This window comes from Babylonia areolata, chromosome 4 (genome assembly GCF_041734735.1).
Source record: "Babylonia areolata isolate BAREFJ2019XMU chromosome 4, ASM4173473v1, whole genome shotgun sequence".
NCBI classification, from domain to species: Eukaryota; Metazoa; Mollusca; class Gastropoda; order Neogastropoda; family Buccinidae; genus Babylonia; species Babylonia areolata.
Window position 1 is genome coordinate 49,181,039 of NC_134879.1, and position 15,000 is coordinate 49,196,038.

At 44.6% G+C, this 15,000-nt stretch overlaps 1 protein-coding gene across 2 annotated transcripts in view; it reads left to right on the plus strand.

The window, feature by feature from the left end:
* The window catches only part of LOC143281725 (myoglobin-like), a 244,870-nt gene that overhangs the window by 13,295 nt on the left and 216,575 nt on the right, over window positions 1–15,000 (plus strand). The gene's annotated exons all lie outside the window — the stretch shown is intronic.

Genomic DNA, 15,000 nt, shown 5'->3' on the forward strand with positions numbered 1-15,000 from the left:
GCCCCTATCTCCTCTCTAACCCTCTCCACCTTCTCCCTCCTTTTGTTCATGATTGCTTACAGATCGTCAGATAGTATTCACATTCCCCATCACGATGGGCTGAGGCCTATCGTGAATAAACCATCTCCAGTCTTCAGTTTGGAATCCACCTTCTCCCTCCCATTGATTTAGGTTCATGACTGTACTGTAACTGTGTAATTTCCTGCTCTATTTCCCTGTGTGAGTCTCTGTCTGTTTGTCTGTCTTTGTTTCTCCCACATTCTCAGCCGTAGACATTGTGATTTTTTTTTCTACTCAGCAATATAAAAATGAATTTCCTTGTGGGCCGGAAAACCGAACCGGAATTTATCGATGGCGAACATCCTCTTTGTGTTTATCCTTGTGTTGAAATCATATTTAAAATGCGGCCTTGTCTGAAGAAATTTCGCTATTATCTGTCTCTCTCTCTTCGTCTGTCTCTGTCTCTCTGCCTCATTTGTCCAGTCCCACAGTCTGATATTCTGCTGTTGTCTTCAGATTGACAGGCTTCGTAAGCAGAGTATGGCTGCCACATCATTGTGAAATCAGAGGAAAATGTCACTGAGTGGCGCATCTCAAAGTAAAGACGTTTCTATCTTTCCTTAATTTGCGCCAAAATAAATAATTCATCAACTCAAAGACGACCACAATCACATATCATCAAACAGACCCATTTTGAGAAATCGCCTGCTGAAATATTCAAATGGCCGAAAATTGTCTTTATGTTTAGTGGTCCATGATTTTCACACACACACACACCCACCCACCCACCCACACACACGCACACACACACACACACACACACACACACACACACACACACACACACACACACACACACACACACACACACACACACACACACACATACTGATGATTTTCACATTTCACACACACACACACACACACACACAAATGATTTCAGTGTTTCGATTCATCAATGTGGATATGAAAAAAACAAAAACAAAAAAAAAAAACAGTTTGAAAATGATTAGAGAAAATATGCACCTGTCAAACTGACCACCGTGATGGATGCCAGACGTTGGCTCTTTGAAGAAGACCAGACCACCCCCTCTCCCCCTTAGCCCCCCACCCTTCCTGCTACAGTCCCACTTCACAGGCAAGTACCTGCTTCTGTGCACTTTGTCAGGGCGGTCCCACGTGAGAAGGCCTAACAACCACAGGGAGATACCATTTACACCTGCGCGTGCTGCTGTTTCAGATAATGATTATGATGCCAACTGAGACACTGCAGTCTTCTGCCCCCCCCCTCCCCCCGCCCCCACTGCCCTTCCCCCCTCCCAGGCCCCCGCCCCCACTCCCACAGTCCCACGTGGCTGGAATGTGTGGCTCTGACCCATTGACGTGCATGTTTATATCAGATTGCTCTGACCTGGTATCTCCCGTCTTTTCTGTTGGGAGGAACATTTCCAGAACAGAAGAGAACAGCGCAATGCCCTTTCTTTGTGTGATAGCCGTGACACGCACGGTTATAGATGTAGAGTCTGCAGTGCAACAACTATTTTATCAGGTATTTCTCACTGATCATTTAGCTTACGTATATAACTGTCAGTGCGTATTAAGTATATTTCTTACTGATCATTTAGCTTATGTATATAACTGTCAGTGTGTATTATGTATATGGTTTCTCACTGATCATTTAGCGTATGAACATAACTGTCAGTGCGCATTGTGTATATGATTTCTCACTGATCATTTAGCCTATGAATAGCTGTCAGTGCGCATAATGTATATGATTTCTCTCTAATCATTAAGCTTATGAACATAACCGCTAGTCCGTCAGTATTATGTGTATGTGTATATGCAAACAAACTCCCATGAAACTGCACACACAAAAAAACAGAAAACAGACAATATTCGGAGAAATATGGCTGTGGCTTTGAACAGACGAGGTGTCAGTGGCATATTTCACAGTAAGACATTTATTTATAACCTTTATGAGCACCGAAATGAAGAATTTCTCTGTGGTTCTTGACACGAATATCACGTGCATTGAAGAAAAGAGAGAGAGAGAGAGAGACAGACAGACTTTGACTCAGTCCCAGACTCTTATACTCCCACGCCACTCACTCCAACGGACTGTTTTCATTTCATGGCAACACTGCTCATGGCAGCAGACACACGGCTACTTAAGTGTCGTCAGTGCTGGAAGTGACGCCAGCTACTTTTAATTAAAAGCACTTCACAACAAGAGTTCGTGCCGCCCGCCCCGTGGTTGTCCTTGACCCCCGACATGCGCTTCATGCCAAAGAGTTTGACTGTCAGACGAAGTGGGCTGTTTTAACAAGTAGTGAGCAGTAAGTAGCAACCATTGACTCTAATGGCGGTGAAGTGCGGCTGGTCGCACGTCTGTTCACTATAAAAAGTCCTCCTTTAACGGTCCCTCTTTTTCCGGCAGGTGCTAACGTTGTTCACGCATACTGTACTAAAAAAAGAACTACACAATGGTTGGCGGTTGTCGACTGTGACGTCAAAGCCTGGTATTTTTTCCCCCGTGCCCCCCCCCCCCCTCCCCCCCCCAAACCCCTCGCGCCCCTCTCGTTCGCTCACCTCTGTCGTTTCTCACGCGACTGCGCGTGCTTGCATGCACGTGCACATGACTTAGAACGTGATTTCGGGTCGTTTGCTTGCACCAGTGAATAATGTTGTTCTGGAACGGAATTAGGTCAAATATGTCGGTCCCTCTTTCGTTTCTCTTCCATTCTCCCCCCTCTCTCTCTCTGTCTCTCTCTCTCTCTCTCTCTCAGCTCCTATAATAGCAGAATCCCTCACATACATATATAATTTAAGTATTACAAAAAATAAGATTCCCAAAACGCTCAAAACTGCTAAAGTTATTGCTATATATAAGAATGGTGATCGCTCTGAACCATCAAACTACAGACCAATTTCTATTTTGCCAATATTATCAAAACCCCTGGAAAATCATATAAATAAACATATTCTTAAGCATTTTAATAATTTTGACTTGTTCCATCCAAATCAGTCTGGATTTAGAGCTAATCACTCATGTCATTCTGCACTAACAAATTTAGTAGATCAATGGCTTACTAACATAAATAATAACGAAATTACTGGAGCTCTTGTTGTTGACTTTATGAAGGCTTTTGATGTGATTGATCATTCTCTCCTCCTGAAAAAACTAAAGATTTATGGTTTGTCTTTGAATACATTAGAACTTATATAATCTTTTCTCTCTGAAAGAAAACAACTTGTGTCCACAAATGGTTCAAAATCAATGTTATTACCAATTAACTATGGTGTACCTCAAGGTTCTGTTTTGGAACCTATCTTATTTTCTGCATATATTAATGACCTACCCTTATCTATCAAGACACCATGTGAAATATTTGCTGATGACACCACCATTCATACTAGTCATACTAACCTATGTATCGTATCTCTTTCTCTTCAGGAAAGTATTGACCAATTGATTGAATGGTCCGAACTAAACCACATGTGTCTCCATCCTAAAAAAAAACCAAAATTCCTAATAATCACAACAAAACAAAAACGTCAAAATATGTCCATAAACTGTTCGCCTATTTTCATCAAAGGCGACAAGATTGAAGAAGTTGACCACCATAAAATCCTTGGCATCACTATCGATAATAATTTGTCATGGTCACATCATATTTCTCTGTTATGCAAACAGGTTTAAAAAAAAAAAAATCTGTCAACTGTCTAGAATTAAACACTTTTTGGATCTTCACTGCCGAAAACTATTTGTCAGTGCTTATATAGAATCACACATTAACTATGCTTCGACAGTGTAGGATTCGGCGAGTGACAGAATTATAAAACCTCTATTGAGTCTGCATAGAAGAGATGTAAAATTGATTCTTTTAAAATCTTCATCATTGACTGTATCTGATTATAAAGCTCTCGATATCCTCCCACTGAAAGCAAAACTTCTATTTAACAAAGGTCTATTTATGTTCAAAATCATGTCTGGATTTGCTCCCCCCTCACTGAAGAATAAATTTGTAACCAACACTCATCGTCATCTTCATAAAGTTATGGTACCACTTCCAAGGATCGATCTTTTTAAATCTAGTCTGTCTTATTCAGGGGGCTGTTTATGGAATGAATTATTATCCTGCCTCAATGTAAACACTGTAAAAAGCATCCCTAACTTTAAAAAACATGTATCGTGCACATTTATTGGAAAACATGTGATTATGTGACACATACCAATTATAAACAAAAAAAATCATGTATAGATTGTCAATATATATACGCCTCTCTCCTCCCCTGTCAGTCTCTGTGTCTCTCCACTGTCACTGTCACTATATCTGTCTGTTGTCAGCCTCCCCTGCCTTCTTTACTCTTCCCCTTGTCCATTCTTCCTTCCGCTCTCCACCACGCCCCTACCCTATTGTCCTCGTTGTTATTCATCTATCGCGATATTGTTTTGTACATAAGTTCTATGTTTATGTTTGCACATGCGTATGCAATTTTGACGTTGGTGTTGTGAATTGACTCTCGTTTTTTTTGTTTTTGTTTTGTTGTTGTTGTTATTGTTGCTTTGTTGCTTTTTTTTTCCAATTATTATTAATGCCCAGAGGGCTGGATGTAAAAAAGTACTTTGTGCTTACTCCTTTACCCTCGTAAAATAAAATTTCGTTCGTTCGTTCGTTCGTCTCTCTCTCTCTCTCTCTCTCTCTCTCTCTCTCTCTCTCTCTCTCTCTGTGTGTGTGTGTGTGTGTGTGTGTGTGTGTGTGTGGATTGAGTCAGTGTGATATCAGTATCAGAAGCAGTTATCAGAGCTTGATACCGTGAAAACAATTGTATTATTAATAATGAAATGTTTTAAGATTAATGATGAATCTAGCATTATTATTATTATTATTATGGTGATGATGACGATGATGATATTGGTGTTATTGGGTGTTGTTTTTTTGTTTTTTTGGTTTTTAATTGATTATTGACAATTCGTGCCCCCGTGAACATATCAAACCGCAGAGCAACGTGCGTTAATTGGCACCAAGTTTAATATAAGTTTGTGTGTGTGTGTGTGTGTGTGTGTGTGTGTGTGTGTGTGTGTGTGTGTGTGTGTGTGTGTTATGGGTGTATATGTATACATGCACATATACATCTATATATCTACATATATTTATATCTATTCTCTCTCTCTCTGTGGGCCTGAAGACGGTTCCTTTTCTCCAAGCTTAACCCCTTTACTTCTAGCACGTACGGTCGTCAGTGAGTGTCTGTTCTCTCAACGGGATAACACTGAGTTTACAGGTCAGGCCGTCAGTCCAGTCACCGTTCTTTATCTGGATAGGTCACTCATTGGAGTGCCATAACTAAGTACACGAGACGTTGAACTTTCCTTTACTTTGAATCCATGCCTCACTGGTTTTAATTTCACCAAGTTTCAGCAGTCAAGGGGTTAACGTTGTCCTGATGGTAAACGATTGTAAAGTTATACCAGCAGATTGCTCTTGTGATGTGGCGCCCGGACTTAGTTTGGTTTTAACGATGATGTCAGGATTGAAAACCATACAATTCTGAGGATGGGGACTTAGTTTGGTTTTAACGATGATGTCAGGATTGAAAACCATACAATTCTGAGGATGGGGACTTAGTTTGGTTTTAACGATGATGTCAGGATTGAAAACCATAAAATTCTGAGGATGGTTTTTGGCGTTATTGGTCAATCTCTTAACTGGCTTGCAGGCTTGTGGTTAGCTGACATACTGACTGTCCGTAACTTGATGAATTTCATCGACAGTTCACTTCTTGCAGTACAGTACGGGAGCCATTTATTGCGATGCTCATCTAACAGAGATAAGAAAGTCAAAAGAAAGTAACAATGGTCAACGCAAATGTACAATGAAGTTGTTTTTGTTGTTTGTTTTTTTTGTTTTTTTTTCAAAATTGATATAACATTTGGACAGCGCAGAGTAACCAAACACAGTATACATAAATAATTACTCCAGTCAAGAGAATGCTGTGTATGATTGTTTGACAACCATTATGACACACGAGTGCGCGACTGTTACCTCAGTGATTAGAAGAGTGAGAGAGAGAGAGAGAGAGAGAGAGAGAGAGAGATAGTGTGTGTGGAGAGGGAGGGTCGGGGTTTGGGGGTCCTGCAATTCATGATTAAAATTTTGTTTTATGGAATGCGATACATGCTTGCTTACACTTGCAAATACATTTTCCAACACGCTAGCAAAAGAAAACATCATCAGTTTGTGGCATGCTGATGCGCAGAATTAAAACAGTTCTTCTTCATCTCTACCTCCATAAAGAACTGTTCACTAGATCCCTCCGGGTTTGTCGGTTGTGTGTGTAAAAGCCTGGAAATAACAATTAACATCCAACGAAAACAACAACCAAACAAAACTAAACAAAACAACAGCACCAACAACATCATCAACAAAGGAACGAAAACACCACCAACAAAACCTTCCCCACCTCACATCATTTGTAACACAGCACGGAAACAATTCGATGCACACTTGCGTTACGTAAAGCTTTTAGTGATGTGACGATCATGTATGGTTTGCATCTGTGATGGGTATGACCGCTTGAACAGTATCCTCCATGGCCACAATGGGTCCTCTTCTCTTCCGTGTTCTCATGCAGAAGCACGCGGGGATTATGCCACAACATTCCCTCGCCCCTTCTCACACACACACATACACACACGCGCGCGCGCGCACGCACGCACGCACGCACGCACGCACACACACTATGCTGACATGCAGAATGCATATTGTAGAGACTTGCATATGAAGTGTGGTGATGCTTCCCCCTTCCCTCTTTCTCTCTGTCCACGTGCTTTTATGCCTGTCTTTGTCTCTCTCAGTCTGTTTCTCTGTCTTTTTCCACCTCTCTGTGTCTCTGTTTGTTTGTCTGTCTCTCTCTCTGTCTCTTTCCGCCCCTCTGTCTGTCTCTTTCCACCTCTCTCTCATTCTGTCTCTCTCTTTCCACCTCTCTCTTTCTCTCTCTGTCTCTTTCCACCTCTGTCTCTCTCTCTGTGTCTCTTTTCCCCCTCCCCCTCTCTCTGTCTGTCTCTCTGTCTCCACCTCTCTCTCTCTCTCTCTCTCTGTTACTCTGCCTCCACCTGTCTCTCTCTGTCTCTCTCTCATTCTCTCGCTTCTTCTTTTGTATTTTATGCGGTTTTTCCTTTGTCGTTTTTATGTGAGAGCATTGTGCGAAAAGAAGTTTTTAGCTTCCCCTTTTACCCTCCATAAAACAATCGAATTTGATTTCAGTTGGAGTCTCTCTCCCCCGCCTGTCTCTCACTGTTCCCCAAGGGTGTGGGGAAAACAGCCATTGCTGAACTATGTCCATCTCATTAGCCCTGACCAAATCAGATCTTTCGTTTCGTTTCGTTTCGTTTGATCTCTCTCTCTCTCCCTCTCTCTCTCTCTCTCCGTGTATGCGTGTGTGTGTGTAAGGGAGCTGGTTGGGAGGTGTTGGTGTGTGTGTGTGTGTGTGTGTGTGTGTGTGTGTGTGTGTGTGCGCTTGTGTGTTCACGCGCGCGCGCAAGTGCACGAGTTTACCGTTTTTACCAGTGCAGGTCCGAATAAACACAATCTGTATAATTTACAAACAGCTTTGCGAAACATACAGGTATGAGAGTATGGACTGACATGTTGGTAAACAGTGCACCTCTCTCTATCCCCCCCCCCCCACCCGCCACGAGCTTGCGTCCATTGTAGCAGCATCGAAATTCCACAGATTCATGCACCGGAGGTTGATGAAGGGGCTGGTGTGTGTGTGTTGGAGGAAAGGGGGCGTAGCAATGAGGGGGCGAGGGGGCGGGGGGGCGGGGGGGCATGGGGTTGGATGCGGGCGCGCGCGTTTGCCCATGTAATGCGCTGTGGGCTCTTTCTGAGGATTTGCGGTATATAAACGTGGATCATAATGATTATTACTTACTTACTTACTTACTTACCTACTGTCGAGAAGTAAGAGCAGTGGATTGGACTTTCGTGGCCCGTGTTGTTCCCGGTTCAAATCCAAGTACATGTTGTGTAAATGATGAAGATAACTTTTATTCTTTCGAGGGGTGTACGCATCAAGAAGCTAAAATGTAAGCTCAGTCTGCGCGTCAAGGTCACAAAACCACTTTGAGCATGTGTTGGGTTATTGAAATACAAATACAACTTGCATTATGTTATTGAAATACAAATACAACCTGCATCATGTTATTGAAATACAAATACAACATGCATTTGGTTATTGAAATACAAACACAACCTGCATGCACATACCTAGTAAACGGAGTATGTGAGTGGGATAGAAACAACAAGAATAACAATAGCAGCAACTTAAAAGAGGGAGGGTGTGTGTTTGTGTGTGTGTGTGTGTGTGTGTGTGTGGGGGGGGGTTACATGTAAAAACCCCTCTCGTAAAGACGAACATAGGGCTACAGCGCCACCCATTTTTTGTATTTTTTCCTCCGTGCAGTTTTATTTGTTTTTTACTATCGAAGTGGATTTTTCTACAGAATTTTGCCAGGAACAACCCTTTTGTTGCCGTGGGTTCTTTTACGTCCGCTAAGTGCACGCTGCATACGGGACCTCAGTTTATCGTCTCACCCGAATGACTAGCATCCAGACCACCACTCAAGGTCTAGTGGAGGGGGAGAAGATATCGGCGGCTGAGCCGTGATTCGAACCAGCGCGCTCAGTTTCTCTCGCTTCCTAGGCGGACGCGTTACCTCTAGGCCATCACTCCACTAGTTGCTGAGAGGAATGGAAGTTCGAAGCAGTTTTGGGATAATGTCATGACGCTGGTAGCTCTTTCATATGTTGCTTATAGCCCAGCCGATCACACAGGACTACACCAAGGTTAAGCAACCGTAAATATCGATTCCGTAGAATAAAAAAAAGACAAAAAAAAGAAAGAAAAAAGACACACGTACACTCATATTTATGCACATAAACCTAGAACATGCCTTTGACGTTGACCATTCCGTCAGTTATTTTTTGTTTTTTTTCTTGCGAGCTCAGCTAACCTGAACGCAAACATAATTACACACAAATCACATAATCATACATATTATCAGGCATACAAAGACTACGTGTCCCAGGCGCGAAAAACAAACAAACAAACAAAAAATATATAATGATTATCAAGTCCAGAAAAAAAATTAATGCTTTCTTGAAAATAAAACAGGTGAACGGACCGGCAAGGTCAGAAAATAAAACACAGATGAACGTCAGGCAGAAAATAAGAAAGCAAGAGACGACAGAAAGAAGCCAGAAACAACGACAGAATAAGAACAGGAAATTTCCAGCACAGAACTTCCAGAAGGTGGGGATGCTGTTTATGCTGAAAGAGCCTACCAGAAGAAGATCTTCTTCTTCTGCGTTCACTCGTATGCACACGAGTGGGCTTTTACGTGTACGACCGTTTTTACCCCGCCATGTAGGCAGCCATACTCCGTTTTCGGGGGTGTGCATGCTGGGTATGTTCTTGTTTCTATAACCCACCGAACGCTGACATGGATTACAGGATCTTTAACGTGCGTATTTGATCTTCTGCTTGCATATACACACGAAGGGGGTTCAGGCACTAGCAGGTCTGCACATATGTTGACCTGGGAGATCGTAAAAATCTCCACCCTTTACCCACCAGGCGCCGTCACCGTGATTCGAACCCGGGACCCTCAGATTGAAAGTCCAACGCTTTAACCACTCGGCTATTGCGCCCGTCAGAAGGTCAATAAAGGAGCTCAAGGGGTGGAACCAAGACACGGACAAGGTCTTTGATAAACTGGTCGACTCTACTTTTCATTTTGGGCCTGGTGGATCTGACGAAAAGGTAGCATGTGAGGAGCGCTTTCTTTGATTAATTAATCAAAGGGTCATGCTGCTGTCTCGCCATTTGATCTCGAAGAGTCCGTCCCTATTCTGCAGCAGGTACAGAGCCAGTATTTTGGCTTCCCTCCGTTTCTGAACAATCAGGTGTTTTTTTTGGTTTTTTTTTGTTTTTTTATCCTCCTGCCTGCTGAACCTTGGTGAAATATCATTATGGCACCGACTTCAGATTGCAATAGGTACTCTTCATGTACTCTTCCAGTGGTGAAGCTGACTGTCCTGAACAAAGAAATGAAGTCCGAAGAGGAATCACTCCATACCAAGAATGGTGACTGAAAACCTGACCTGTATGCTGTGTCTGTTCTGTGAGGTGACACTCCTTCACTGACATCCTGACCTGTAAGCTCTGTCTGTTCTCAGTAAGGTGACAGCCCTTCACTGACATCCTGACCTGTAAGCTCTGTCTGTTTTCAGTGAGGTGACAGCCCTTCACCGACATCCTGACCTGTAATCTCTGTCTGTTTTCAGTGAGGTGACAGCCCTTCACTGACACCCTGACCTGTAAGCTCTGTCTGTTCTCAGTAAGGTGACAGCCCTTCACTGACATCCTGACCTGTAAGCTCTGTCTGTTCTGTGAGGTGACATTCCTTCACTGACATCCTGACCTGTAAGCTCTGTCTGTTCTCAGTGAGGTGACATCCCTTCACTGACATCCTGACCTGTAAGCTGTGTCTATTCTCAGTGAGGTGACGTTCCTTCACTGACATCCTGACCTGTAAGCTCTGCCTGTTCTCCGTGAGGTGACAGCCCTTCACTGACATCCTGACCTGTAAGCTCTGTCTGTTCTCAGTGAGGTGACAGCCCTTCACTGACACCCAGACCTGTAAGCTATGTCTGTTCTCAGTAAGGTGACAGCCCTTCACTGACATCCTGACCTGTAAGCTGTGTCTGTTCTCAGTGAGGTGACATTCCTTCACTGACATCCTGACCTGTAAGCTCTGCCTGTTCTCAGTGAGGTGACAGCCCTTCACTGACATCCTGACCTGTAAGCTCTGCCTGTTCTCAGTGAGGTGACATTCCTTCACTGACATCCTGACCTGTAAGCTCTGCCTGTTCTCCGTGAGGTGACAGCCCTTCACTGACATCCTGACCTGTAAGCTCTGTCTGTTCTCAGTGAGGTGACAGCCCTTCACTGACATCCTGACCTGTAAGCTCTGTTCTCCGTGAGGTGACTGCCCTTCATTGACATCCTGACCTGTAAGCTCTGTCTGTTCTCAGTGAGGTGACATTCCTTCACTGACATCCTGACCTGTAAGCTGTGTCTGTTCTCAGTGAGGTGACAGCCCTTCACCGACATCCTGACCTGTAAGCTGTGTCTGTTCTCAGTGAGGTGACAGCCCTTCACTGACATCCTGACCTGTAAGCTGTGTCTGTTTTCAGTGAGGTGACAGCCCTTCACTGACACCCAGACCTGTAAGCTCTGTCTATTCTCAGTGAGGTGACATTCCTTCACTGACATCCTGACCTGTAAGCTCTGTCTGTTCTCAGTGAGGTGACATTCCTTCACTGACATCCTGACCTGTAAGCTGTGTCTGTTCTCAGTGAGGTGACACTCCTTCACTGACATCCTGACCTGTAAGCTGTGTCTGTTCTGTGAGGTGACATTCCTTCACTGACATCCTGACCTGTAAGCTGTGTCTGTTCTGTGAGGTGACATTCCTTCACTGACACCCTGACCTGTAAGCTCTGTCTGTTCTCAGTGAGGTGACAGCCCTTCACTGACATCCTGACCTGTAAGCTGTGTCTGTTCTGTGAGGTGACATTCCTTCACTGACATCCTGACCTGTAAGCTTTGATCTTTGTGAGGTGACAGCCCTTCACTGACATCCTGACCTGTAAGCTGTGTCTGTTCTCAGTGAGGTGACACTCCTTCACTGACATCCTGACCTGTAAGCTGTGTCTGTTCTGTGAGGTGACATTCCTTCACTGACACCCTGACCTGTAAGCTGTGTCTGTTCTCAGTGAGGTGACAGCCCTTCACTGACACCCTGACCTGTAAGCTGTGTCTGTTCTCAGTGAGGTGACATTCCTTCACTGACATCCTGACCTGTAAGCTCTGCCTGTTCTCAGTAAGGTGACAGCCCTTCACTGACACCCTGACCTGTAAGCTATGTCTGTTCTCAGTAAGGTGACATTCCTTCACTGACATCCTGACCTGTAAGCTCTGTCTGTTCTCAGTGAGGTGACATTCCTTCACTGACATCCTGACCTGTAAGCTCTGTCTGTTCTCAGTGAGGTGACAGCCCTTCACTGACATCCTGACCTGTAAGCTCTGTTCTCCGTGAGGTGACTGCCCTTCATTGACATCCTGACCTGTAAGCTGTGTCTGTTCTCAGTGAGGTGACATTCCTTCACTGACATCCTGACCTGTAAGCTGTGTCTGTTCTCAGTGAGGTGACAGCCCTTCACTGACATCCTGACCTGTAAGCTGTGTCTGTTCTGTGAGGTGACAGCCCTTCACTGACATCCTGACCTGTAAGCTGTGTCTGTTCTCAGTGAGGTGACATTCCTTCACTGACATCCTGACCTGTAAGCTGTGTCTGTTCTCAGTGAGGTGACAGCCCTTCACTGACATCCTGACCTGTAAGCTGTGTCTGTTCTGTGAGGTGACAGCCCTTCACTGACATCCTGACCTGTAAGCTGTGTCTGTTCTCAGTGAGGTGACGTTCCTTCACTGACATCCCGCACGTCAGTAGCAGTCAAAGAGTTAATATTGCCCAGCTCAAAAGCATAAGTTTTTCTATTGCTGGTTTTTGTCACCTGTATGATCGACTTCTAAGTGTCGTGTCACGCAGACAGCGATTGGATTTCAATCTCGAGATCACATCGCTAACATCTCCAGACTGTGTGTGACTGATGAGGGTTGGATTGCCCCTGCGGTCTTCACAGTGCTGTATTTGCTTGGCGTTGACAGTTTCCCTCAGTCTTTGGGATCAGTGTAGGATTAGGAGAATTCTGAACATTGAGCAGACCTGGTGATGTTTTGAAATCATTTGTTATGCAACCCAGCCCTCATTTGTTAGATCTTGGCTTTTAGACGAAAATTAAAGGTTTCGGTCATCGTTTGTTCGTGCCAGGGGGCAAACGAGGTGAGGTGACATTCCTTCACTGACATCCTGACCTGTAAGCTGTGTCTGTTCTCAGTGAGGTGACAGCCCTTCACTGACATCCTGACCTGTAAGCTGTGTCTGTTCTGTGAGGTGACAGCCCTTCACTGACATCCTGACCTGTAAGCTCTGTCTGTTCTCAGTAAGGTGACAGCCCTTCACTGACATCCTGACCTGTAAGCTCTGTCTATTCTCAGTGAGGTGACATTCCTTCACTGACATCCTGACCTGTAAGCTCTGTCTGTTCTGTGAGGTGACATTCCTTCACTGACATCCTGACCTGTAAGCTGTGTCTGTTCTCAGTGAGGTGACACTCCTTCACTGACATCCTGACCTGTAAGCTGTGTCTGTTCTGTGAGGTGACATTCCTTCACTGACATCCTGACCTGTAAGCTGTGTCTGTTCTGTGAGGTGACATTCCTTCACTGACACCCTGACCTGTAAGCTCTGTCTGTTCTCAGTGAGGTGACAGCCCTTCACTGACATCCTGACCTGTAAGCTGTGTCTGTTCTGTGAGGTGACATTCCTTCACTGACATCCTGACCTGTAAGCTTTGATCTTTGTGAGGTGACAGCCCTTCACTGACATCCTGACCTGTAAGCTGTGTCTGTTCTCAGTGAGGTGACACTCCTTCACTGACATCCTGACCTGTAAGCTGTGTCTGTTCTGTGAGGTGACATTCCTTCACTGACACCCTGACCTGTAAGCTGTGTCTGTTCTCAGTGAGGTGACAGCCCTTCACTGACACCCTGACCTGTAAGCTGTGTCTGTTCTCAGTGAGGTGACATTCCTTCACTGACATCCTGACCTGTAAGCTCTGCCTGTTCTCAGTAAGGTGACAGCCCTTCACTGACACCCTGACCTGTAAGCTATGTCTGTTCTCAGTAAGGTGACATTCCTTCACTGACATCCTGACCTGTAAGCTCTGTCTGTTCTCAGTGAGGTGACATTCCTTCACTGACATCCTGACCTGTAAGCTCTGTCTGTTCTCAGTGAGGTGACAGCCCTTCACTGACATCCTGACCTGTAAGCTCTGTTCTCCGTGAGGTGACTGCCCTTCATTGACATCCTGACCTGTAAGCTGTGTCTGTTCTCAGTGAGGTGACATTCCTTCACTGACATCCTGACCTGTAAGCTGTGTCTGTTCTCAGTGAGGTGACAGCCCTTCACTGACATCCTGACCTGTAAGCTGTGTCTGTTCTGTGAGGTGACACTCCTTCACTGACATCCTGACCTGTAAGCTGTGTCTGTTCTCAGTGAGGTGACATTCCTTCACTGACATCCTGACCTGTAAGCTGTGTCTGTTCTCAGTGAGGTGACAGCCCTTCACTGACATCCTGACCTGTAAGCTGTGTCTGTTCTCAGTGAGGTGACAGCCCTTCACTGACATCCTGACCTGTAAGCTGTGTCTGTTCTCAGTGAGGTGACGTTCCTTCACTGACATCCCGCACGTCAGTAGCAGTCAAAGGGTTAATATTGCCCAGCTCAAAAGCATAAGTTTTTCTATTGCTGGTTTTTGTCACCTGTATGATCGACTTCTAAGTGTCGTGTCACGCAGACAGCGATTGGATTTCAATCTCGAGATCACATCGCTAACATCTCCAGACTGTGTGTGACTGATGAGGGTTGGATTGCCCCTGCGGTCTTCACAGTGCTGTATTTGCTTGGCGTTGACAGTTTCCGTCAGTCTTTGGGATCGGTGTAGGATTAGGAGAATTCTGAACATTGAGCAGACCTGGTGATGTTTTGAAATCATTTGTTATGCAACCCAGCCCTCATTTGTTGGATCTCGGCTTTTAGACGAAAATTAAAGGTTTCGGTCATCGTTTGTTCGTGCCAGGGGGCAAACATAGCTTCTGTCTGTCTTTGTCTCTGCCTTTGTGTGTGTGTGTGTGTGTGTGTGTGTGTGTGTGTGTGTGTGTGACTGCAGATAAGGTCACTGCTAGCTTAGATTACTGTTCCAGTTTTGAAGTTCAATTTGAGTTGGGTTTTTTTTTAACACAATCAAC